Below are 26,770 nucleotides of genomic sequence, written 5' to 3' on the forward strand. Positions count from 1 at the left end.
TAACTTCCTGATGTTCCTAACAAGCCCATTATAATGTTAATGTGAGAAACACTCATAATAAGCACCGGGACACAGAACTTTACCAGTAACCAAGGCAGTTGTTTATTCACAGATCTGCAGCTCTGGGTGCAGCCAAAAAGCCAAATCAAGGTGCGCACGGAAAAGACGGAGCTGGCTGTTTTTATCCTAATGTGAGTAAAGCCCCACCCCATCTTCTCCTCCTTCTCCTTCTCTGTTTTTCCATGTTGGATTCTCTGGAGTTACAATCTAATATGATTAACTAAATTAACTGATGGTGATAATTAACTCAGGGTGATCTGTTTATAGATCTGTCTCCAGCTCTTCTTTGAAATTTCCCTATCTTGTTTGCTGGGCTGTCTAGCTACATTTTCCCATTTCCTGGAGTTTGGTGAAGAATATCTCCCCCTCTTTGATCTCAGATATCTTTTGTCCTCAGAAGCATTTGTGCTGAGCTGCGGAATGCCCCCTTTCTGAGTTGTAAGTGTGCTGATACTATTAACTCTGGCTTAGAGACCCCCTGATTCAAGATTTAATTACATTTGTCCTTTGCTGATCATTATTTTCTACTGTTTTGGGAGTTTCCTTGCCCTTTACACTAGTAAACCCCAGTCCCACCAAATTCTCTTTGCCTCTAAATCCCCCAGGCTTCAGGTTAAGTTGCTTCCTCCTGCTCCTTCCTCCATGAGTACAAAAGCAGTTGACCAAGGTACTTTGCAGAGGAATCTACTTAACAAGCATTATTGATATTCCATCTGATAAACAATTTTTTTTGTTTAGGTTTTATTCTAACTATGAATCATCTTTGTAGCTCTTATATAACCTCTTTAGGACCTTCTGATATTCTTGAGTGAGCTATCTTAGAAGCAGAGAGAACTCTGCAGATCTGACTTTAGCATCACAGAAGAGGACAAATTAAACTGTTCTTAGTTGAAGTGGGAAATCTTTCTCTGAATTTTACATATCTCTTCTTGCCACAGCAGAGCCCTATCTGTATTTCATTTCTTTAAAATACTTTTATTTAATTCTTTTTATGGGCTTGGTACTGGGGTTAGGAGCTGGGATACGATAGTCAACATAATGAGGCTCCTGTGACAAAGTCTAGAAGAGTAGTCAAAAGTGCTCAGGATTTTACCTCATGACTTTTTATTAACTCTTAAAAATTATTGAGGACACAAATAACTTTTTAAAATGCTAACTCCCTACCCCTTAACCCCAAATGATATTTTCTGTCAATTTTATCTATTGATATTTCTCATATAGAAAGTAAAACTGAAAATTTTTAAAATAACACAACTCATCACATGCTTACATAAAGAACATATTTTAATAAGGAAAAAAGAATTATACTGTGGACATAAAAAATGTAGTGAGAAAGATGACATTGTCCAACCTTTTTACAAATATGTTTTTAATGCTTGACTTAATAAAAGCTAGGTGAATTCTCTTATCTGTGTTTGCATTCAATCTGTTATAATATGTTATTTTGGTTCAAGTATAAGAAAATAAGTAGCTGGAAAAAGAGTATTTTAATTGTTTTTCAGATAATTGTAGATATTCTTCTTTGATGACACACCAAATGTAATAAATGGTAGCTCCCTAAATTTTAGTTACAATTAGGATTTTTCAAACCATATAAATGAACATTTCATATTTTGTTATATTAAAGTTCATAAGTCTATATTAATTTTTAATTATTTTTTCTGATACTTGTGGAATTTCATTTTTTAATAATTTTTAATTTGTTAATTACAGTTGACATACACTATATTAGTTTCAGGTGTACATCCCAGTGATTAGATATTATATAACTTACTAAGTGATTATCCTGATAAATCTCATATCCATCTGACAGAATACATAGTTATTAGAATATTACTAAACATATTTGCCCTTGGCTGGTTTGGCTCAGTGGATTGAGCGTCGGCCTGCGAGCTAAGTGTCGCTGGTTCGATCTTCCAGTCAGGGCACATCAGAGAAGGAAAACTCTGACTCCAAAAAACCTCCGCTGCCTTGCGGCATACCTCTTCAGGGGAAAGGCTAAGGGAGTAAACCCCGACAGAAAATCCGGAGCCGGAGTCCCTAAGGCGGTTTGACATTGTAGTCAACACCGGCAACTCCTGCGGCGCACCTGAAGCCAAGCTGTATTGACTCCGTCTTTCCCTTGGACCCTTCAGCTGCGAAGAGAGGGGGGGTCTGCTGCATGGGCAACAGCAGACCCTCCATATCACCCTGCCCAGGCTCTGTAGCTTCAGCTTCACTGGAGAGGACACTCCAGCGTCATCGCAAGATGTCGATTCAACACGGGAGGAGACAGATACCGTGTCACTCCCGAGTCGGACTGCACAGCCATTCTCGGCGGTGCAGATAGACTCTTAAGAAGCTACACCATCGTCTCTCGAGATGGATGGCTGCCGACGACGACTAAACATATTTCCTATGCTATACTTCACATGCCCATGACTGTTCCATAGCAACCAATTTGTTCTTAATCCCCTCAATTTTTTTACCCATCCTCCCAAACCCTCTCTCATCTGGCAATTGTCAAAAGATTCTCTATCTACAAGTCTGTTCTTGACTTGCTTGTTCGTTTGTTTTGTTTTATAGATTCAATTGTCATTAAACATGTATTTATTGCCATTTTATTGGTCATATTTTTAATCCTTTTTTTCTTCTCCTTAAAGAAGACCCTTTAACATTTCAGGTAATATTGTTTGGTGGTGATGAAATTCCTTTACCTTTTTCTTGTCTGGGAATCTCTTTATATGTCCTCTAATTCTAAATGATAGCTGTGCTGGGCAGAATAATCTTGGCTGTAGGTCTTTGGTTTTAATTATTTTGAATATTTCTTGCCACTAACTCCTGGCCTGCAAAGTTCCTATTGAGAAGTCAGCTGACAGTTTAATGGGAACTCCCTTATAGGTAACTAACGGCTTTTATCTTGCTGCTTTTAGGATTAGCTCTTTGTCTTCAATCTTAGGCATTTTATTTATCACATGTCTCGGTGTGGGCTTTTATGGATTTATTTTGTTTGGGACTTTCTGTACTTCCTGGACTTGTACATCCATTTCCTTCACAAGATTAGGGGAATTTTCTGTCATTATTTTTCCAAATAGGTTTTCAATTACTTGCTCTTTCTCTTCCTCTTCTGGCACCCCCCTGATGTGAATATTTGTATGCTTGAAGTTGTCTCACAGGCTCCTTATATTATCTTAATTGGGGGGGGGTCCTGTTTTTTTCCTGCTGTGATTGGGCATTTTTGTTTCCTTAAATTCCAAATTGCTGATTTAATCCTCCGCTTCATCTGCTCTCCTGTTGATTCCCAATAAAATAGTCTTCATTTCAGTTAGTGTATTTTTCATTTATGACTGGTTCTTTTTATGGTTTCTATGTTCTTTTTTGTGCTATTTAAATTCTCTCTAAGTTGATTGAGCATTTTTATAACCAGCATTCTTAAACTCTGCATTTAGGAAATTGCTTGTCTCCATTTTGTTTAATTCTTTTTCTGGAGTTTTGTTCTGTTCTTTTATTTGGGACATGTTTCTTTGACTTCTCATTTTGGCAGCCTCCCTGTGTTCTATGTATTAGTTAGAGCTGCTACCTCTCCTGGGGTTGGTAGAATGGCCTAATATAGTAGATGTTCTGTAGGGTCCAATGACACAGGCTCTCCAATTATCCAAGTTGGCACTCTAAGTGCACTCTCACCTTCCATGTGGGCTGTTTACACCCTCTTCCTGTATTTGAGCCTTGATTACTTTTGGCATGTCAATAGGAGGGACTTACCTCTAGACCTATTGCTGCAAAGATTGGCTGTGATTACCAGCCACTGTGGAGGATTAGCTGTGTAGAGGCCCACCCCATTGAGCAGGCCTTACTTCATTGGGGTTTTGGTGCCCCCGAGTCCACCCCTTGAGTATGTCACCTGTAGAGGTGTTTGGGTAGTGTTTTGATGTGGTCTGAAGCTGTCTACCAGGTATGCTGGCTCTGGAGCTTCATAGGCGGTACAGGCCAAGGTTATCTTCTGCCTGTGATCCTCACAGGCTACATGGCATGAGCTACAAAGTGGTCTGCAGATGGCTGCTACTTGTGTTGGGCTAAGAGTTGCCAAGAGAGGCCAAGCTGTGAACCATGGCTGACTGCTGCTAGTCCCAGGCCTGTGGCCTCTTAGCCTGAGGTACAGGGCATATCGAGACCAGATTCTGCTTGTTTGAGAGATTTTAGGAAAGTCTGAAGCAGGTGCCAAGACACACCATAGGTATGGAAAATCCAATGTAAACAGCTTGGGTAGGCCCACAAATTGGGTATGGCAGGGGCCCAGGGAATCACCAGGGAAGAGCAAACAGTATAAGCCAAGTTGATGGAGACTCAGATATGGAACATCCCAGCACTAAAGGGGGTAGGACAGTCTCAGAGAAGGAATGATGACCTCTGCCAGAATTTTTGTCTGGCAGAAACTGTCTTCCCAGCTATCTCCCTGATGCCAGATAACTCACTTTCTCCCTGTATGTTCTTGGTTCCTTTCAAGCTACTTCTCTGATGCTGGAGCTCAGGAGGAGTGAGTTCAAGTAAGTCCATGCTTGGGCCCTTTAAGAGGAACTGCCTGGGACTCCAGAGGCCTCCATTTCACTCAACCATAATCCCTGCTGGTTTTTACAAACATAAGTTATGGGGACTTCTCTTCCTGGTACTGGAACTGAGGGATGAGGGGCCTGGTGTGGGTCTGGGACCCCTCACTCCTCAGGGAGGACCTCCACAGCCAAGATATCCTTCCTGATTTTAAACCACCACATGTGGATAAGGGGCCAGCCAGACTGTGTCTCCACTTCTCCTACCAGTCTTGTGTGGCTTCTTTAAATCCCTAGTTGTAGGACTTCCATTCAGCTAGGTTTAGGCATTACAGAATGATGACTGTTCTTTAATTTAGTTGTAATTTTCACATGGCTGTGGAAGGATTCGAGTATCACATTTACCTATGCTGCCATCTTGACTGGAAGTTGCAGTTTTATTTATTTATTTTTTACATTTAGATATTTGATCTATTTGTAATATTATATTAATATTTTAATTATTTTGTAAAAAGCCAATTGTTAATTTTAGTAGTCTGTTTTGGGGAGAAATATGTCAAAATCTTCTGTCCTCATTGCTGATTGACCTGTATTTCGATTTCTGTTTGTTCCTGCTTCACTTATTTTGTGGCTAAGTTTTTAGGTACATATAGATCAAATATATTAAAATTTCTTATTGATTTTTTTCTTTTATGAGTATATGATGATTTTCTATATTACATGAATGTCTATTACCAGTGTAGCAAAAATAGATTTCTTTTCTACTTAGCATATCATTAAAATGGAAAGTGTTTCATACATACAAAGTATTCTGTAAAACTTTATTAAATCAACAATTTGTGAAAACAAACTAATCAATAATAAAAACAGAAAACTAAGATAAGACTAGTTCTCAAAAAGAGAGAATGGGGAACATTTGAACAGTAGACCACCTAAACTCATTTTCCTCACTTAACACACGAGGAAGCTAAGACTCAATGAACAGAAGTGATCACTCAAGGTCCAGATGCCCAGGCAATAGCAATGCATGGTAGTGAGAGGCAGTTTTGTGGGACTCAAATATTTGGGTCTACAAATGCTGTTACTAGATCACCTGGGAATTTTCTCAGGACCACAGAGGTAATTGAGTGAGAAACACCTGGCCCCTCATTTGGTTTATTGGTGTTCCACACCCCTCCTCCCCAGCAGAAGGAACCAAGCAAGTGAGGGATAATGAGGCTCTGGGGGACGGATATATGGACCCAACCTGGATCCACTAAGGAGTTTCTTCAAGCGGCTTTCTGATCTGAGCATTTTTGTGTCAATTTTCTTCACTGGGGAGAGGATCATTTCACTGTTCACTCTTGTCCCTTCTGTGTCACCCACTTTATCCCTCTGGCTGTTCTTCTTTGGCCCCCTGCCCTGGCCATCTTCTCCATTTACCACTCTGGCTTTGGCAGGGTCATGACACCAAGCTAGTCCCATCCATGCTGATTAGCTGCCCAGGAAAATGAAGAAACTGAGCACAGATACCAGCATGAGAACCTTGCTGAACTCAGGAAGATCTTGAACCTTTCTTGGACTTCTGTGCTGCTCATGGGACAGCAGGCCTGACCTTTGAGTCAGCCTTTCTGTCATCACTCAAGAAAGATGCCCAACTTCCTGCTCAGCCCCTGGGGTGAATTCCGGGTTCCTGCCCTCAGCCTCTGTAGCTGATACATTTGTCAGCCTGGGCATGGTGTCAGTGCCATCCACTAACGGTTTTGGTTTCAATACGAGGCACAATTACCACCTCAGTTTACATTTGTGCTTGTTACCCGCTTACTGACTCTGAGTTCATTTCTTTCTATAAAAGATAGAATCATCATGGCTATCCCCAAACTCATACTTTTGTCTTTTTAAATTATATTCTGAAAAAGATGAGGGAAGTTCATATTGGAAAGCTTCACTTTCCTAAAACTTTGTTTAAATCAAGTTCTTCCAGAACCATAGAATGTTGAAAGTTTAAAGTTTACTTTTCTTTTCATCCTCTGTGGTCATCATTTGCCTCAGCATCCTCATCTAAAGTCAGTTTCTTATTAAAGATAATATGGGCTATGCTTTGACGCCATGTTTTTCATAGTTTGTTTTTATGTTTGCTGGAAATGCTATGAAGCTCAAAGAAAAGGAAAACATAAGTTTTATGACATCAGTTTAATAATATTTATATAATCATATCTAGATACAATAATATGGTGCCTAAATAAAAGCAGTGCTAACACCTTGCCCTGCCACATCCACACCTCCCTCTCTACACGCTCCTTTGTGAAGGAGAGGGATAAGCTGGAGGCAACCATAACTATCAAGCATTGCAAACTCCTGCAGGCTCTCGTCCTTTATCAGAACACAGTATCAACAGTTAGTTTTGCACTCTGACAGGTTTCAACTGGCTGCTGACAACAAGGAAATGGCTGTATAACCCAGGATTTTTCCTTGCCACAGAACTCAGTTCATAAGTCTGCAAGAAACTCCATATACCTATCTGGGGAAAAGGCCTCTTGGCATGCTTAGAAAAGAGTTTGGGGAAGGCAGGGCTTGGGGAATTTGAGGATGGTCAAGTGATGGTACCCAGATGATCTCTGAATAAAATGAACTTACCTGTTGCTATAGTTGTATCTATTAGTAGGAGGATATCCTTGGGAAATATTCATGTAAATCCTTTCATCCTGAGAGAGGCTGCTGCTTTTCTAAACAGAGCCCACCTTTACTCTCAGGGTCAATGAAGAGATGGAAGGTGCTCTGAGCTGGATGCCTCCTACCACCAGTAACCTGAGGCTTGAATAAATGAGAGGAGCTGATGGATTCCAGCAATGCTACAACCACACAAGAGCATTATGAGCCTCATTAAATTGCTTTCTAAATTATGCAGTTTTTCTTCACTATAACACTTTTTTTCTATTATCAACAAAACCCTGACATGCCTGGGAACACCCCTGATGCTTGCCCTTGGAAGGGGCAAGGTGAGTATTCAGAACCACCTCACAGCCTTCATCCCCTGACATGGGACACTAGGCATGGCTGACCATCAGAGACACCCAGCTTGCCATCTTTGTTATCCTACTATTTGTGGTAGACTAAAAAGTAGGCACAGTGCTTGGAATGACTGAGCCAAGCAAAGATGGGCAAAATTGCACATTTTTTCATATTTAGATTTCAACATATTTTTATGTCTGAATTGATATCAGCAAGAGAGATTTTCCTGCTGAACAAGTTGGTAGTAATTCCTATAAGGCTTAAACTTTCTCTTACCCCATATTATCCAGGTAGGGTGTTCCAGAAGGCACTCACTTGCATTATTACTTTGTAGGGGTTTGTTCATTACAGATAAAGTTCTGAGGTTCAAGGCAAGATATTTGAAAATTGCTACTCATGCCGCACAACCCCCACGAAGCTAATCTTTCTCCCACTTTCTTTCTATTTTATGGTAGAGGATTATATTGATGTCATGAAAATTTAAAAATGAAAATTCTTGCCTGCAGAGTAACAATGCTCAAGGAAAACCCAGGAAAAATGAGGCTGCCTAATTAGACATACAGATTGAGCAATCCAAGCACAGCAAAAGAAAGCCAAAAAGGAAAAACAAGAAAATAAGTAAGTTCCTAAATAGCATTTGATTATACATAATCCTCTTAAGGTAAAAAAAAAAGTGGGGGGCAGTTGCTACTTTTCTGTTGGAGCTTAATGAAATAGTTAGACTTGTAAACAGAATGATATTTTTGTAGAGGCCGAAAGAAGACAAGTGACCTGTGAGGTAGAGTTTCTCTTGCAATTGAAGTGCTCAAGAAGTAGAGGCAGAGTCATATGAGAGATCCTGTGCAAAGGTCGAATAAATGAGTACTCCAGAGCCTGAAAACTCTGAAGGAGTGTAGAAGTGCATACAACTTTATTAACGTTTTCTTACTTTCAAGAAATAAACTTGAAAGGGGAACTTCTATTTTGGGCATCTACTAAGTGGCAATTGCCTTCCAAACAACATGAAGCACATAGTTATCCATCATTGGTGTTGGTGATTTTAATTTTAATACCTTACATTTACATATCTAAAAAGTTTCCACCTACGCTGTGTTGTCTGATTCTCCTATAAGCCTGTGAGGTGGGGAGGGCAGATGTCACCATTCCCATTTTGCAGATGGGGATACACACCAGAGGGACTGTGTAACTTGGGCACACAGCTAGTTCAATGAAGGTTTACTTAGTGTTAGGCAAGGTGGATAGGGTGACCGGTGAGCATAAGCCACTAGGTTGTCAGCATCTGTAACAGCTCCAGAAATAAGAAAATAAGAAGCTGTATGTGCCAGTTTAAGTTTCTTCTCTCATATGAAATGGAATATATATATGTGTGTATATATATATATATATATATACACCTGATCTACTACAAAAGTTTATTGAAAATAAACAATATTTGAAGGTAAGTAATGATTTAGATGCAGTTTTTAATAATGTGATTATGACATGCATGTGTGGAGGTGTAAGATACAGTTGTGTACCATGAAAATAGCAATTGGTAGGGTGTAATAGAGTTCAATGTACCAGTACCGTTCCATTAGCAATTTCTAGTTATGGAATTTGTTCATTTGGTTTCTGCTGATTAAATTAAAATGTGTCCAAAACAGAGAGATAGAAAGGATAATTTTTAAAAATGCAATAGTTCAATAATAATTTATTAACAATGTGGTATATTTTTCTGTCTTTTTTTTCTAGATACACATTTTTAAATAGTTTAGTTATATTATTTATTATTTAATGATTTTATAATATATTTTTAATATGACATTATATAGTATTACAAAACGATTTTTAATGACCATATATAATTCAAACAAAAGAATTAAACATTTTCTGGTTGATAGGCACTTAGGTTAAAAACGAATAATTTCTAACATTCACTGGACACTGTTTATGTGCCAGACCCACTTAAATTAAGTGAGTGAAGTAGCTATTCTTTTGTTTTGCATTTTTTTTTAAATTAAGAAACAAGCTTAGGCTTGGCAATTCCAGAATTTGAAGCATCTCATTAGAAAATGTCTTTCTAGCCCATGTCTACTGTAATAACACATTTACTTTTTTTTTTAAATTTTTTATTTTATTTTTTTCCCAGTTTTTCTATATTGCTTATACTGTTACAATAGTTCCAATTTTCTCCCCTTTACTCCCCTCCACCCAGCATCTCCTCCCCCAGCAATCCCCCCCCAAGTCCATACCCATGGTTCGTAAAAAATAACTATCCTTCCCTCTCAGATATTAAGACCCTTTGTAATCTTGTAAAGGACAATGGGCAAAGGTCTCAAGCTCCTCTAGCTGCTTCAAGCTGGACATGGTCGTTGTCCTACCTACACTTGGGTCCAGAAATCCCTAATAATAGTGGGGGTGTGGGGGGGAGGGTGACCTTCCCACATGGGGAAGGATCGTTCAGACTCCAGGTCAGTTGGCTGTCCCCGGACAACAGCGTGCTTGGTTTAACAGGCTGCCATCCTTGTTGTGTTCTGGGGGCAACAGATTTGGCGAAAAGGGTTAAAAGACATCATTCAATCCATAACTACTAGATGACAAAAGGCAGGGATTAATTTTTCAATGTTCCACATTAGGAAAAAGAAAAGAAAAAAAAAAAAAGAAAGAAAGAAAAAAACAAGGGCTTCTATGGAGGAAGGTGTGCTAGGCACATCTCACCTGTCCAAAACCCTTTTACCCATTATACTTAGTTTGGGCTGAGGGAAATAGTTTAGGTTTCCCCCCTCTCAGACCTCTGGGCCCTTTCTGTCCAAGCCATTAGGATAGAAAAGAGAAACCAGTTTTAAAATGAAGCCCACAGACCACCCCATTCTTCACCAACCCAGCCATTTAGTTCAGCCAAACCGTTGAGTCTCAGGAGGCAGCGCTGCAGAGAGGATTAAGTGAGGCCTATGCATACAGACAATCACTCAGGTAATGCAGTCATAGGCTTATGCCCTTTGAAAACAGAAAACACATGTTAATTTATGTAACATAACCAACAAACGAGTCTCTAAATCTGTAAGACTGTCTTATTGGGAAGAAATCCAGTTGCAAGGCACTTGACATTCTACTTGTCTGCTACTTGAATTTCTTTGGTGATATCACAGACATGGTTTAATTTTCAAGTGAAACCATATTTTAAATGAGAAAAAACTTTTAAGACGGTTAGCTGACCTACTTTACAGTCTACTACTTATCATTGTGATTTTCCTTGAATAATGATTTTTCTCCCTAAGATTACCCTCCTTGTCTTTAAAGGGACTACATTAAGTCCATTTTTAATTTATCCTGTTCATTTGCATAAACATAACAAGAGCAGCAAATGATCACTTATGAACTTTAGTTCTGCTTTGCTGGAACTGACCCGAGGAACATTTACGGTGACCCTCATTCTGCTCTTCAGGGCACAGAAGCTGGGCCACATACCTGGCATTCAGCCTTGCCTGTACACACCTGTCCTTTCCAAGTCTTTCTGGTTTTCCATTGTGCCTTAAGGTCCCTCCTAGCCATCTTTCAGGAAAACAACCTTCGTTCCTTCCCTGGAGAGATTGCTGCAGACCGCACAACCAACCATGGTAGCAGGCCTTTTATCTCGCGGGCTTTTATTACCTTTGAAAGTCATTCCCAGTTCCTCAGGGCTTTTTGGTAACAACTTGAGTCCAAGTATGTCACCTTTAGGCTTGACATTCCAGTCAAAGACTTGGTTAAAAAAAAAAAAAAAAAGAACCTCTATTAACAACTGGTCTTATTAGTTCTATGCAAAGAAACTTATGTCATTACTTACTTGTTTAGAATGCCAAACTCTGGAGAGATCAAATAGGGAGAAAAATATACAACGTGAAGGAAAATCTTTGACCTAATATTCACTGAACTGGCATTTCCATTCTTCATATTTTCATTTTCCCCCACTAAAAAAAATTTTTTGTTTGTTTTTCCATTAGAGTTGTCTCACTTTTTTCCCCCTCTTGCTTCCCTGTACCCTGCCCCTCCCTTCCCCCACATTCAGTCCCTACTCAGTTGCCCATGTCCCTGGGTCATTTATACATGTTTTTTGACTCGACACTTCCCGTTCTTACCCCCTTCTCTCCCTCCCACCTCCCCCCCTTGTTACTGTTAGTCTACTTCTTGTTTACATAGCTCTGGTTCAATTTTGCTCATTTGTTTGTGTTGTTCATTAGTTTCCTGTAATAGGTGACAGCATAAGGTATTTTTCTTTCATTGCCTGGCTTATTTCGCTAAGCATAATTCTCTCTAGTTCCATCCATGTTGTTGGAAATGGTAGAAGTTCCTTCTTTCTTTCTGCTACATAGAACTGCATTGTGTAAATGTACCACAGTTTTTTGATCCACTCATCTACAGATGGGCATTTAGGTTGTTTCCAGCACTTGGCTATTGTAAATAGTGCTGCTATGAACATTGGAGTGCATAGGTTCTTTTGAATTGGTGTTTCAGGATTTTTCGGATATAATCCTAGCAATGGAATTGCTGGTTCAAAAGGCAGTTCCATTTTTAGTTTTTTGAGGAAATTATACACTGTTTTCCACAGTGGCTGCACCAGTCTGCATTGCCACCAGCAATGCACCAGGGTCCTCGTTTCTCCACATCCTCTCCAGCACAAGTTGTTTGTTGATTTGTTGATGATGGCCATTCTGACTGGTGTGAGGTGGTATCTCATTGTGGTTTTTATTTGCATCTCTCTGATGGATAGTGATGTTGAGCATACTTTCATATGTCTATGGGCCCTCTGTATGTCTTCTTTGGAGAAGTGTTTGTTCAGGTCCTTTGCCCATTTTTTAATTGGGTTGTCTGTCTTCTTGGTGTTGAGTCGTATGAGTTCTTTATATATTTTGGAGATCAATCCCTTGCCTGAGATGTCATTGGCGAATATATTTTCCCATATGGTTGGTTTTCTTTTCATCTTGCTGATGTTTTCTTTAGCTGAGCAGAAACTTTTTAGTTTGATGTAGTCCCATTTGTTTATTCTTTCCTTTATGTCCCTTGCCTTAGGAGATATATCAGTGAAAATGTTGCTACGTGGGATATCTGAAATTTTCCTGCCTATTTTTTCCTCTAGGACCTTTATGGTATCACGACTTACATTTAAGTCTTTGATCCATTTTGAGTTTATTCTCATGTATGGTGTAAGTTGGTGGTCTAGTTTCATTTTTTTACATGTCCCTGTCCAGTTCTCCCAACACCATTTGTTGAAGAGGCTCTTTTCACTCCATTTGATGTTCTTTCCCCCTTTGTCAAATATTAGTTGACCATATGAACCTGGGTTTATTTCTGGGCTCTCTATTCTGTTCCATTGATCTATATGTCTGTTTTTATGCCAGTACCAGACTGTTTTGATTACCGTGGCCTTGTAGTATAGTTTGATATCAGGCATTGTGATTCCTCCTACTGTGTTCTTCTTACTCAAGGTTGCTGTGGCTATTTGGGCTCTTTTTTGGTTCCATATAAATTTTTGAAGTATTTGTTCTAGGTCTGTGAAATATGTTGCTGGTATTTTAATAGGGATTGCATTGAATCTATAAATTGCTTTGGGTAGTATGGACATTTAAATGATGTTGATTCTTCCCATCCATGAGCATGGTATATGCTTCCATTTATTTGTATCTTCTTTAATTTCTTTCTTCAGTGTTATGTAGTTTTCTGAGTACAGGTCTTTTACCTCCTTGGTTAAGTTTATTCCTAGGTATTTTATTTTTCTTGTTGCTATGGTAAATGGGATTTTTCTTTCAGTTTCTATCTCTGAGTTTTTATTGTTGGTGTATAAGAATGCCTTTGATTTCTTAATATTGACTTTGTATACTGCTGTTTTGCCGAATCCACTTATTAGGACGAGTAGTGTTTTTGTGGAGTCTATCAGGTTTTCTATGTACACTATCATGTCATCTGCAAATAATGACAGTTTTACTTCCTCTTTTCCAATTTGGATGCCTTTTATTTCTTTCTTGTCTGATTGCGGTGGCTAGAACTTCCAAGACTATGTTGAATAGGAGTGGAGAGAGCGGACATCCTTGTCTTGTTCCTGATCTCAGGGGGAATGCTCTCAGTTTTTGCCCATTGAGTATGATGTTGGCTTCAGGTTTCTCATCTATGGTCTTTATTATGTTGAGGTATGCTCCCTCTATTCCCATTTTGCTGAGAGTTTTTATCATAAATGGGTGTTGTACTTTATCAAATGCTTTTTCTGCATCTATTGATATTATCATGTGTTTTTTGTCTTTCATTTTGTTTATGTGGTGTATTACGTTTATTGACTTGCGAATATTAAACCATCCTTGCATCCCTGGGATGAATCCTACTTGATCGTGGTGTATGATCTTTCTAATGTGTTGCTGGATCCGGTTTGCCAATATTTTGTTGAGGATTTTAGCATCTATGTTCATCAGCGATATTGGCCTGTAGTTTTCTTTCTTTGTTGTGTCTTGACCTGGTTTTGGAATTAGGGTTATACTGGCTTCATAGAATGAGTTTGGCAGTCTTCCCTCTTCTTGTATCTTTTGGAATAGTCTGAGGAGGATAGGAGTTAGTTCTTTCCTAAATGTTTTGTAGAATTCACTTGTGAAGCCATCCGGTACAGGGCTTTAGTGTGCTGGGAGTTTTTTGATTACTGCTTCAATTTCACTAGCTGTTATTGGTCTATTCAAACTTTCTGCTTCTTCTTGATTCAGTTTGGGAGGACTGTAGGTTTTCAGGAATTTGTCCATTTCCTCTAGGTTGTCAAATTTCTTGCCATACCGTTGTTCGTAATAATTTCTTATAATCCTTTGTATTTCTGTGGTATCAGTTGTGATTTCTCCTCTTTCATTTCTGATTTTATTTATTTGGGTCCTCTTTTTTTCTTGATGAGCCTGGTTAAAGGCTTGTCAATTTTGTTTATCTTTTCAAAGAACCAGCTCCTACTTTTGTTGATCTTTTGAATTGTTAGTTTAGACTCTATGTCATTTAATTCTGCCCTGATCTTGATGATTTCCTTTCTTCTACTTGATCTGGGCTTTGCTTGTTGTTCTTCCTCTAGTTCTTGTAGCTGTAGGGTTAAATTTTTTATTAGAGATTCTTCTAGCTTTTTTAGGTAGGCCTGTATTGCTATGAACTTTCCTCTTAGGACTGCTTTCGCTGTATCCCATAGGTTTTGGGTTGTTGTGTGTTCGTTATCATTAGTTTCCAGAAACTTTTTGATTTCTTCCTTGATGTCATTGTTAACCCATTCATTACTTAATAGCATGTTATTCATTCTCTATGAGTTTGAATGTTTTAGAGTTTTTTCCTTGAGGTTGATTTCCAATTTAAGCCATTGTGATCTGAGAAGATGCTTGATATAATTTCAATTTTCTTGAATTTGTTACGGCTTGTTTTGTGTCCTACCATGTGGTCTATCTTTGAAAATGTTCCATGTGCACTTGAGAAGTATGTATATTTTGCTTCTTTGGAATGAAAACTTCTATATATATCGACTAAGTCCATTTGATCTAGAGTGTTGTTCAGTGCCTCAATATCTTTGGTGTTTCTTTGCTTTGAAGATCTGTCCATTGTTGACAATGGGGTGTTAAAGTCCCCTACTATGAATGTGTTGCTGTCTATGTCTTTCTTGGAGTCTTTCAAAATTTTCCTTATATATTTGGGTGCTCCTAAGTTGGGTGCATACATATTTATAAGGGTTATATCTTCTTGATGGATTTTTCCCTTAAGTATTATGAAGTGCCCTTCTTTGTCTCTTTTTATGGACTTTGCTGTGAAATCTGTTTTGTCTGATATAAGTATTGCTACCCCGGCTTTTTTTTCAGGCCCATTTGCTTGAAATACTTTTTCCATCCCTTTACTTTCAGTCTGTGTAGATCTTTTGTTCTAAGATGCGTCTCTTGTAGACAGCATATATGTGGGTCATTCTAATCCATTCAGCTACCCTATGTCTTTTAATTGGAGCGTTTAATCCATTTACATTTAAGGTTGTTACCGATAAGTACTTATTCATTGTCATTTTTCCCCTTTGTACTCGTGTTCTTCTCTGTCTCTCTCTGTTTCTTTATCTTCTTAGAGCAGACCCTTTAGCATCTCTTGCATTGCTGGTTTGGTGGAGATGTATTCTTTTAGCCTTCTTTTGTCTTGGAAGCTCCTTATTTCACCTTCCATTTTGAACAAGAGCTTTGCTGGGTATAGTATTCTAGGTTGTAGGCCTTTGTTTTTCATTGCTTGGAATACTTTTTGCCATTCCCTTCTGGCTTGTAGTGTTTCTGCTGAGAAATCTGGTGATAGCCTTATTGGAGCTCCCTTGTATGTTATTACTTGTTTCTCTCTTGCTGCTTTTAGGATCCTCTCTTTGTCTTTGAATGTTGTCATTTTAATTATGATGCGTCTTGAGGTGGGCCTGTTGGAGTTCATCTTCATTGGGACCCTCTGTGCTTCCTGGACTTGCGTGACTCTTTCTCTCCTCATGTGAGGGAAGTTTTCTGTCATTAGTTTTTCAAAGAGGTTTTCTATCCCTTGCTCTTCTTCTTCTCCTTCTGGAATTCCTATGATACGGATATTATTACGTTTCATGTTGTCCTGCAGCTGTCTTAGAACCTCTTCAGTCTTGTTCGGTCTTTTTTCATTTTGTTGCATTGTCTGGGAGTTTTTGTGTATGTTGTCCTCCAGCTCGCTGATCCGATCTTCTGCTTCCTCTAGCCTGCTTTTAATTCCTTCTACTGTGTTCTTCAATTCAGAGATCGTATTCTTCATTTCCTCCTGGCTCTTATTGATAGCTTCTATGTCCTTTTTCATGCTCGTGTAATTCTCTGTGAGTTCCTTGTAGTTTTTCTGGAGTTCCTTATAGTTTCCCTGGAGTTCTTTGTAGTTTCCGCTGAGCTCATTCAGCTTCTCCATAATCCATGTTTTGAATTCCATATCTGATAGTTCGCTCCCCTCTATTTCATTTAGCACTCTTTCTGGGGATTCTACCTTTCCTTTTGATGGGGGGTTGTTTCTCTGTCTCTCCATTTTTATGACTCCTATTGTTTGTTGGTGCTTCTTAAAATGATCTGCACTTCCTGGATCTGCCTGTGGTGGCGTCAGATCATGTACCAGTCTGGCCCTAGGCAGCCTGTTGGAGACTTCCAGGGATCTACTGCTGTTGTCTGTCTCCTTTAATTGTTAATCTATTCAATCTGTGATTAGCTGTCAGGCTTAAGGACTGTGGGTGTGGCAGCTTAATTCCTGTAGCCAGGGCTTTTGCTTCCGCTCAGGCTGACGCCACTTGGAGGGGAATGGTCTACCCACAGTACTGGGGATGAGTCAGCACTGGGACCCAGTCAGCTGTTCCTCCAGTTCTCCCCTCAATGTCACCGTGCCAAACTCTCCCCAAGTGTCTCCAGTCCTCTCTGCCTTCCCTCTGCTTGAGCCCAGGGTAAGTGGTGGCCAAAATATTTTTGTATGTGATCCACTTAACAGTTCTTTTTCTCCAGCTGTTTCTCTCTGGCTAGCAAGAAATCCTGTGGCTTTTCGCTTTTCACAGCTGATACTATTTTACTTTCCACTCTGTTGCTGTAGGCTGGGAAGCCCAGCTGGGGGGTTAGACCCTGCCCTTCTCAGGGGGAATCCCCAGCTGCTGAGCTGTTTCTCAGTCCCTTCAGCAGCCACCCGTGTGAGCCCAGCCAGCCCTTCCATGTCTCCGCACTTCCTACCGGTCAAGTTGTGATGTAGCGGCCTTTTCTGTCTCTCTGTGGTTATGAGACTTCTTTCCAGCTAGTGTTCGGTTGGTGGTTCCAGATGATTTCTCCAAAATTAAGTTGTAAATCCAGACTGGTCCTGGAAGGAGGTTAGTGTAGCTTCCACTTACTCCTCCGCCATCTTGGATCTTTTCAACACAACATTTACTTTTATTGATTTATTTATTTAGTTATTTAAATTTGTTGGAGTTCGATTGGTTAATCGGGTCATACAGATTTCAAGCATACATTTCTATGATACACGGTCTGTACATTGCATTGTGTGCCCACCACCCAAAGTCAGACCATCTCCCATCACCATGTATTTGGCCTCCTTTATCCTTTACTGTCCCCCATCCCCTTCCCTCTGGTAACCACCATACTGTTGTCTGTCTATGAATTTCAGTTTTATATCCCACATATGAGTGAAGTCATATAGTTCTTAGTTTTTCTGACTGACGTTCTGCTTAGCATAATATTCCCAAGGTTCATCCATATTGTCACAAATAACAGTATTTAATTCTGTCTTATGGCTGAGCAGTATTCCATTGTATATATGCACCACATCTTTATTTAGTCCTCTGTCAAAAGGCACTTTGGTGCTCACTTCGGCAGCACATATACTAAAATTGGAACGATACAGAGAAGATTAGCATGGCCCCTGCGCAAGGATGGCATGCAAATTTGTGAAGTGTTCCATATTTTTTCGCTGGGGGAAGGGGGGGTACTGGGTCAAGGGGAGAAAAGGGGGAAAATTGGAACTATTGTAACAACATAATCAATAAAATATATTTTTAAAAAGGCACTTTGGTCGTCCCCATGTCTTGGGCACCTTGAATAATGCCACAATGTACATAAGGGTGAATATATATATATATATATATATATATATATATATATATATATATATATCTGTGAATAAATGCTTTCAAGTTTTTTGTGTAGTTACCCAGAAGAAGGATTGCTGGGTCATATGGTAACTGTATTCGTAATATTTTGAGGAATTACCACATCGTTTTCCATAGTGGCTGTATCAATTTACATTCCCACCAGCAGTGAATGAGGGTTCCTTTTTCTCTGTAACTTCTCTAACATTTGTTATTACCTGTCTTGTTGATAATAGCCATTCTAACAGGTGTGAAGTGGTATCCCATTGTAGTTTTGATTTGCATTTCCCTAACAGCTAGTGAAGTTGAACACCTTTTCATGTATCTGTTGGCCATTTGTATGTCTTCTTGTGGAGAGGTATGTGTTCAGGTCCTCTGCCTATTTTCGAATTGGATTATTTGCTTGGTGTTAAGTTGTATGAGATCTTTATATAATTTTGGATAGTAATCCTTTGACAGAGCTATAATCTCCCATTCAGTTGGTTGCCTTTTTGTTTTGTTGTCGATTTCTTTTGCTGTGCAGAAACTTTTTAGTTTGATATAGTTCATTTATTTATTTTTGCTTCTACTTCCCTTGCATTTGGTATCAAATTTATAATGTTCACTACAACCAAGGTCCATAAGTTTAGTAGCTATGTTTTCTTCTATGTAATTTATGTTTCAGGCCTTATATTTAGGTCTTTGATCCATTTTGAATTAATTTTTGTACATAGGAAAAAACTGTAATCTAGTTTTGATTCTTTTATATGTGGCTTTCCAATTTTCCCAGCACCATTTATTGAAGAGGCTTTCTTTTCTCCATTGCCAAAACGACATTTTAAATGGAGCATTTGTCCAAGGCTAGCTGCATGCATTATGGTGTTTTGAGGACCAAAGGTAATTGATGTAAATTTATTTTTTCAGTGACAGTTTTCTATAAATTTTCGTTTAAGATTAGATCCAGAAATTGAGGTTCCCAGAAAATAAAGGATTGCTTTGGTAACCTAGATAAAATGTGTCCAGATTTAAATAATACCAGAGGGGAGGATGTGGAATCAAGTAACTGACATTTAAAATTCAATAGGGTTGTATTCCCAATGGAGTATGGAATCCTATGGAAATTTAGGATCTTCACTAACTTCATTTCCTCTTTGAACTAGAGAGTAGCATTAGGTGATTCCAATATGTTTTTATTAATGATGCCTTAATGTTTTTCAGTATAAAAGAGAAATGAGACACAACAGTTCTAGCTTGAAAACTAAATCAAGGACTGTATTCCCTGAATGCTAATAAATGTCCTGTTTTAAAAACAGAAAATTTAGTTAATTTAAATGATCACATCTGTGTTTCAAAATACATCTGGCCTTACAGAAAACAGCTGGGGCCAGAAGCCAAGCTGGTGAAGGCTGAATACATTGTAGTAGGATGCTAATTGGTCTCCAAAGTAAAGGCTTCCAAATGTACAGCTATTCAACATTATTTCAAGGAGTGTCTCTAGAGGAAGATTGATCTTGACATGCCATTCTTCTTTCTGTGGTGTCCTCTGACAGTGCACGAAGTCAATGACAGTTAGCAGGGGAGCTGGAGAGAAAAGCTCCCAGAGCCCTTGCAGTAGATTCAATTCTGCAGTAAAGTCGATCAAGATGTAGACTCTTTGTGAAGTCCACTGTCTTCAAAGCAAGCCTAACTTTATGAGCAAAGGAGTAAAACCATTTGAAGAGAGAGAAAATGGTTTGGGATAAGGGTGAACATTTAACTTGTCCTTTATGCCAAATGTTCCCAATCCATGGGCTTGGAAGTTCTGCAAAATGGAGTGATTACTGCCATTGCTACATTTTTGATGTCCTCAAGACTAAGTTTTGTGCACTAAGAAGATTGTTCAGAGGTGACTTTGGTTTTAAATATTAATATTCAGTTTAATAAAGTTACTCATTCAGAGCCTGATTTTTTAAGGTAAGCTTCCTTAATAGTAACCATAATGTAGAACTCACAGTTTAATGAGGGGAGTGATTATCTTAGCTCCCCATCTTGGGTGTGAGATAGCACATTCCTTGATTTTCAAGGGAAATGATAGTCCACAACCTCCACCCATGTAAACACCATGCTTAGATTTTGTTAATAATTTAGCACTTACTTCTACTCTGAATACTTTTGTTGCTTTCCTCTTTGTCCATTGATGATGATCTCCATATTCCAATGACTTCTGGTTGAATTTGGTGTATCCCACAGCTGTCTGACTTGGGTTTCACTATATCCAGAGGCCATTTTCATGACAATGACAAGGGGTCTGTCAAACCTTATGTACCCTACATATGGTCAGTGAATTATAAGTATTGCTTTTGTTCACACACCTGCAATTACTTTCCAGTTGAGTGGAGATGCTGTTGTGCTGTTAAAATATGGCATTTTCAAGCATTATTGATTTTTATTGTAGCTTGTTGTCATTATTTATTATTTTCATCTGTGGGTGCTAAAGATAAGCTGAATGTAAATACTCACAAAACCATTTTCTGTTAGAAGGGTGCTCATTTGGAAAAACACACTATAAGAAAAGGACAGGTGCTTCATGTGAAATACATTTTGTTATTTATCTTATTAATTATGATCCAAGAGGAACACTTTTTTAGCTAAAATGAAGCAATTGGGGCACCATGGATGCAAATACAAAGTGAATTTTGTTATAATATTCAGGTCTAAAGATGATACTGCCTACCTACCATCATCATGCATATTTACAATGCATTTTCCAGTGGAGTGTTGCAGATATAATTCTGGATAGCTTGATTAATTTCCTGTTTCTACTTATTGTAAACAAACTACTTAGCAACACCTACACCATCACTGCTGCAAGCCATCTCTCACCTGGATCATTGCAATGGCCTCTGAACTGGTCACTGCCTTTGTCCTTACTCACTGCATTTCCACATGTCTCTTTCCACTGATTTACACAGCCTCCATGGTGATCCTATAAAACTTTACATTAAAGCATGCCGCTCTTTCATCTAAATCCTCCCATATGTTCCTATCTCAATTTAGAACGAGCCATTCTGTACAATGATCTTCAGAGCCTCTGTGATGAGATCTTTATTCTCCTTTCTGACCTCATCCCTGTCTCTCTCCTCCAGCCACACAGAACTGTTTGCTAAACACATCAAGCATATTTTGCCCCAGGGCCTTTGAATTTACAATATCCTCTGCCAGGTAGATCTTCCCTCGGTGCTGACATGACTTACTTAGTCACTTTCTTGAAGACTTTACTCAAGTATTGCCTCTTCAATAAAACCCTTTCCATCTAATTAATCAAAATGGCAAAGGCTGCCTCTGCACTCTCTTGGCTTTCTTGCTCTTTTCCCCATAATACTTACCACCTTTTAATTACATGATTGTCTCCCTCCTCCCTGAAGAATGTATACTCTATGAGGGGAGGGATTTTTGTTTGCTTTTTTTTTTCTTCTCTACTATATTCCCCATGCGTAAAATAATGCTTACATGGTCAGCACTCAATAAATAATGGTTAAATGAAATAAGTAAATGGACTCCAGAAAGAAGAAGAAATCTATTTATCCCCATCACCTCCTGATGGTGGTCCCAGAATATAATTTTACAAATTCTGGCCTTGATTTTCTCAGGAGCAAATGTCTTCTCATGGATGTGCTGTGAGTAGCTATTGCAGAGAGCTGCAGGGTGAGTCAAAATCAAGGTGGGCTAACAGCTTCATTTGTACAGGATGAATATAGCCCCCAACTGTAACTTCCATCTATAATCAAGACTCAGAATTTTTACAAAGCTCCTCCCTCTCTAGCACTGTATGTCCTTGCTCTCCCTCACTCCTTCCCCCTCCCCCAACTCTGGGCTGAATCCCATGCCTGTAACACCAGAAGTGGGGAGGATAAGGCCTAGACCTTTGTCACTCATTTTCTTTTAGTAGCATTCAGGGTCACAGCAATCTAATATTATGGACATAACTTTAAATATCTTACTTAAAGAGAAAGTTAACACATCGGAATGTTCTTCTGCCTTAAATTTTTAATCTAGTTTAGGCTGAAACATATTTAATTATCTATGCTCGATAGTGTCTGTTGTTCTGTCAGCTCCACTCTTGCCTTCTTTTCACACCAGGGGTTGCAAGACTGCAATCTACATTTCCCAGACCTTCTGTGTCAGCTGTCTTCCTGGTGTGTCCTCTCAATGAAAGGCACAGCAGGGCCTTGAAGAGTGAAGAAAGGAAAAGATGTATTTCAATGCTTCAGGTAGTAGCCACTGGCTGTCACAGCAATGGTTGTTGGCTCTGGCATTGTTGCTGGCAATTCAGCATCATAACGGGACTGCAACTCCCATTTCTCTGCTGAGGAGTCAGGTGTGGTTCCATCCAAGTATGGATCCTATGAGTATAGGATCCAGTTCAGGAGTCAGTGTAGGTGCAGATCTTAGATTAACAACCGTTCCCAATTTCTCTCTTCTAACACTCCTCCCTTCAACCTCAGCAATTCCAGCTCCTCTGTAGTCTTTCCTGAATGTGCCTCTGTTTTACATAGAGTGGTTTCTCTTTTCCTGACTCAATGCTGATTCTCTACTTGAATCCTAAACATGATTTTGCCTCATTTTCCAAGTGTATATAAATCATAACAATATGGCCATTGTTCTCTAGAATCAGAAAATCACAAAGAGAACCTTTGTGTTGATGGGCTATCTAAAGGTAGGGTATTTTATGTGATTAATTGGGGGTGAATATTAGGCTTTTGCTTGTTGGTCCAGAGTTGGAAGCAGAGTCAAAAATTAGGGAAGCTCTTGGTTATTAATAAAATTCTAGCCTCTTGGGACTGGTTGTTACAAAAGTGGTTGTTTGGCTTCCTAGATTGTTATTAGAGATAGCAGTCTGACTTCTTCCAAGTCTGATTTATAGCAGTCTGCCTTCCTGGGCTGATGATTATAGATAAAAGGTTTGTTCCTTAGGCTGGTTGCTGCTGGCATGGGTCAGAATTCTATTTTTATATATGGTCTGGCCATTTATCTATTTATATAGTCAGTCTTTCAAAGTGTTATGAAATCCTCTCTTTCCTCCTTCTCTTTGGGAAGATCATTGGATATAGGACAAGGCTACAAGTTTGGGTAAAAGGGAAGAAGATCCATCTTGGACCTTTTAAACACTTCAAGTCAAGCCATGAGCCATGTAGCATAGTGAAAGTTGATATCAAGAGGCAGATTGCTATTCCACCCTGATGCCAGAAACTCAGAATTGCCTGGTCAGGCAACCTACTTTCTTGAGATCCAAACTCCTAATTAAAAGCTAGGAAACTATGGAAAGTGAATTTTATTAGCTACATAAATTTAATAGCTATGCAAATTGTACAGATTTTCAGTAACTCCTGAACAATGCTGCATACATTTGATCTCTTTACTGGTTCTGGCCTTAAAAAGAAAAAAAAAAGATCTTTGCAAGAAAGTCCCCAAAGGAGAGTTAACAACTACATTAGCAGCAGTCAAATAGTATGGCTTGGTGGGTGTTCGGTGTGTCTGGAATGGGGCCCCAGTAATGCTCTTTGCATGACATAATTATAAATGAAAATACATCTGTGGTGAGCATAAGCATTTCAGTTCTTGTTATTGATCCTGCATTTTGTCTCCTTCAGCTGAGAAGTCATGGTTTGTTAAAAATAAAATATATTTTCCACTAAAAAATTTATTGCTTCTACAGCTGATTTTCTATTTTGTCAAATCAGCTCTTGGTTTCCTCTTGAATTCACTTAGTACCTGTGGCCACGGGATGGGAGAAAGAGAATATGAGAGTTATTACGCAAACCCATTGGTTGTGGCAAAAAAACAGAAGGAACTATAAACACAGAGCCTTGTTATTTCTGGATTAATGCTGCAAAGCTATCAAGTAGCTCTTGCCTTTTTCTTTCTTTCTTTCTTTCTTTCTTTCTTTCTTTCTTTCTTTCTTTCTTTCTTTCTTTCTTTCTTTCTTTCTTTCTTTCTTTCTTTCTTTTCTGTCTTGCTTTGTATGCTTAAATGATCCATATCATCCTCACTTTGTGGAAAGCAACAACTTCCAAATCCAAGAGCCTTCTCCTCTATAGGCAAATTTTACTGATTCTTTGAAATTTGTTTTGTTGGACTGACTGCTATTCTCAGCTGCAGTCTTTTGTGATGTATTGCTGGCTCAAGTATTTAAGCAGTTCTCTCATTTTTTTTCTTTTTCAGTTGATAAAGAAAGGTCTGCTTCATTTGATATCCTTGAAGTAGAAGCAGGAGCTTCAAAGGACACCCAGGAGAGTCACAGGGACAGATTCCCTAGCTGCTTTCCTGAATGATGTGTTTCATATAAACCCATTCCAAACCATTGACATCTTTAGCAAAAGGCACCATGAAAGCTGTCTCTGGAGGTGGCATGCCTTAAAGGAAAATTTTAGCCTGTGTTTGTTGGGAGTATGTGTTTTATGCTGATCCTACAGCTATGCCCTTGAGTTGTCAAATATCCATAGGGACACTGAGATGCCCCAACACATGTGTGTGCCTCTATTTCCTGGACATCCAGCATTATTCAGCTCATGTATTGATCAACTTGTGGCAGGAAGAGTCTTCAGTGTACCTCTGGGGTTGATGATAAACTCCATCTCTGCTAAGTTAAAGTATAAAGGTAGTCATTTTAGGTGTTTCTTAAGGGAAGAGCCATTTCACTGCTAGTTCCCATTCCTTTTCCAAATGTATTCTCCACATGAACCACACAGCATGATGCCTTTATTCCTATATCATGGACATGTACAATGTGGTGGGGGCTGACTGTGGGAGAAGGGGTGGGCTGGGTGGGTGGGGGGAATGGGTGACAAAGTGGGACAACTGTAATAGAAAAACAATGAATAAATAAATAATTTTTAAAAAAAGAAAGAAAGATTCATTCATGCCCTCTGAAGTCCCCTCTAGTTTAAATGGATAGAAAAAGTGGTTTTCTTTTGACTCTATGCATAGCAGGATGCAACAACTGGGTGTTTTTTTGTTTTTTGTTTTTAACTTTAATTTGATTAAACCATGTGATCTCTGTGAAAACATGAAGAAGGAATATTTTAGATTAGGGCTTTCACCCTGACCTCCTTGATGCTCTCTGCCCCTTCCCCTTCTAGCTCTCTCCACCTGTTCCTAAACTAAGTAAAAGAAGCTGCAGTGTTGAAACCCAGGAGACTCAACCTTGCTTTGGAGAATTTGGTAGCCTAGTCAGGCTGCCAAAATCCTGACAATCAGAGAGGCCTTGCTGAGGAACAATTTAAACTGGAAAGCACATGAGCTTCACCGGGCTGTTTCAAAGTTCATGCAGCTTTAGCACTAATCCTCTTAACATATTAGACCAAGTGATGCACGTACCATAATGGCAGTGGCATAAAAGCCTCTTCAATTTTTATTTACATCTCTTTGCATGGTAGAATGCAAGTCAATCCATTCTCCTCTGAGATGCCTCCCTCTCCATCATGCCCTGTCCCAAGGCAGTTGAAATTGGAGGCCAGAAATGCTTAGACTAACATGTTTGCAGATTTTACATGACACTGCTTTCCCAAAGCACTGGAATACTTGCAGCATGTTGGCTTAGTGATTCCTGTTTTGTTTTGTTTTTTTTTTTTTTCTTTCTGCAAAAGATAATATCTTGGCTACAGACAAGGTAAGCATTTCCAGTATGAATGTTTAATGAAGATGAAGTCAGCATGCAGCACATTGAGCTTTTTATTTTTTATTTTTTTGTTTTTTTTTGCTTTCTAATGAATCCAAGCTCAGCAATAGTCTTATTACTGCTGCGATTTCTTGCAAAAAATTTCACAGCATCTCCTACATTCAAAAGAAAATTCTTTCAACATTACCATTCTTCTCATAAATTAATTACATGAACCCTGAAGAATTCAAGGTTGTGAAGCAATGATAAGTCAGAAATAACCCCTATGATTTTTTTAAACTTCCAAATACCATGTGCGAGTTCATACATGACAGAAACAGAGCAAGTAAGAGTGAACTCTGGAGTTACCAGAATATAGTTCAGATTCCAAATGGATCTTAGATATGGGTACAACCATAGAATAAAAATACTTGTCTGACTAAAGATTTAGAAGCCAGAAAAAGAGACACTGTTGTTGAGAGGCTAGAAACATCAGAAAAGAATGAGAGGCATCAAAGAGAACTGAGCATATAACAGAATCAAGATTATGTCCCAGTCCCTGCTCAATTGCTAGCTGGCTGTGTGACCTTGGAAATGCTGCTTTTCCCTTCTCTTATAAAATGTTCAGGTGAAACTAGTATGACCAAGTACCTTTTAGTCTAAAAACTCATGACAATGATGAGCATTCACTGAGGGCATTTTCTATACCAGCCAAATATGTTAGACACATTACATTTTTTAGAATCCTCATTTTAAAGTTGTATAAAACTCCAAGAGTTATCTGCCCAAAGTCACTCAGATTGTAAATGGTGGATGTGGGATTCACATTCAAGAGTGTCTAATTTTCCTTTTAATTATGTTATTCTGCATTTGCACAGCTGATAAAAACTCTAGTGGGCTTTGATAAATGTAGCGAAGTAGTCACAACCATCTATTTTCCTCTTCTCTTCCCCTCAAGTACCATAAAAAGGACTTATTTTG

General features: G+C 38.9%; 1 long non-coding RNA gene and 1 other non-coding gene across 2 annotated transcripts; both read left to right on the forward strand.

Moving 5' to 3' along the window:
• Positions 1–388: 388 nt before the first annotated feature.
• Positions 389–24,934, forward strand: LOC150002717 (uncharacterized). The gene is made up of 3 exons (XR_016512635.1): positions 389–498; positions 8,081–8,192; positions 24,355–24,934. It is a non-coding gene; the product is annotated as an uncharacterized LOC150002717 (long non-coding RNA).
• Positions 17,887–17,993, forward strand: LOC150002718 (U6 spliceosomal RNA). Its single transcript, XR_016512916.1, has one exon. It is a non-coding gene; the product is annotated as a U6 spliceosomal RNA (small nuclear RNA).
• Positions 24,935–26,770: the final 1,836 nt, after the last annotated feature.

The sequence above is a fragment of the Furipterus horrens genome, unplaced genomic scaffold (assembly GCF_987537825.1).
Source record: "Furipterus horrens unplaced genomic scaffold, mFurHor1.1.pri manual_scaffold_8, whole genome shotgun sequence".
NCBI classification, from domain to species: Eukaryota; Metazoa; Chordata; class Mammalia; order Chiroptera; family Furipteridae; genus Furipterus; species Furipterus horrens.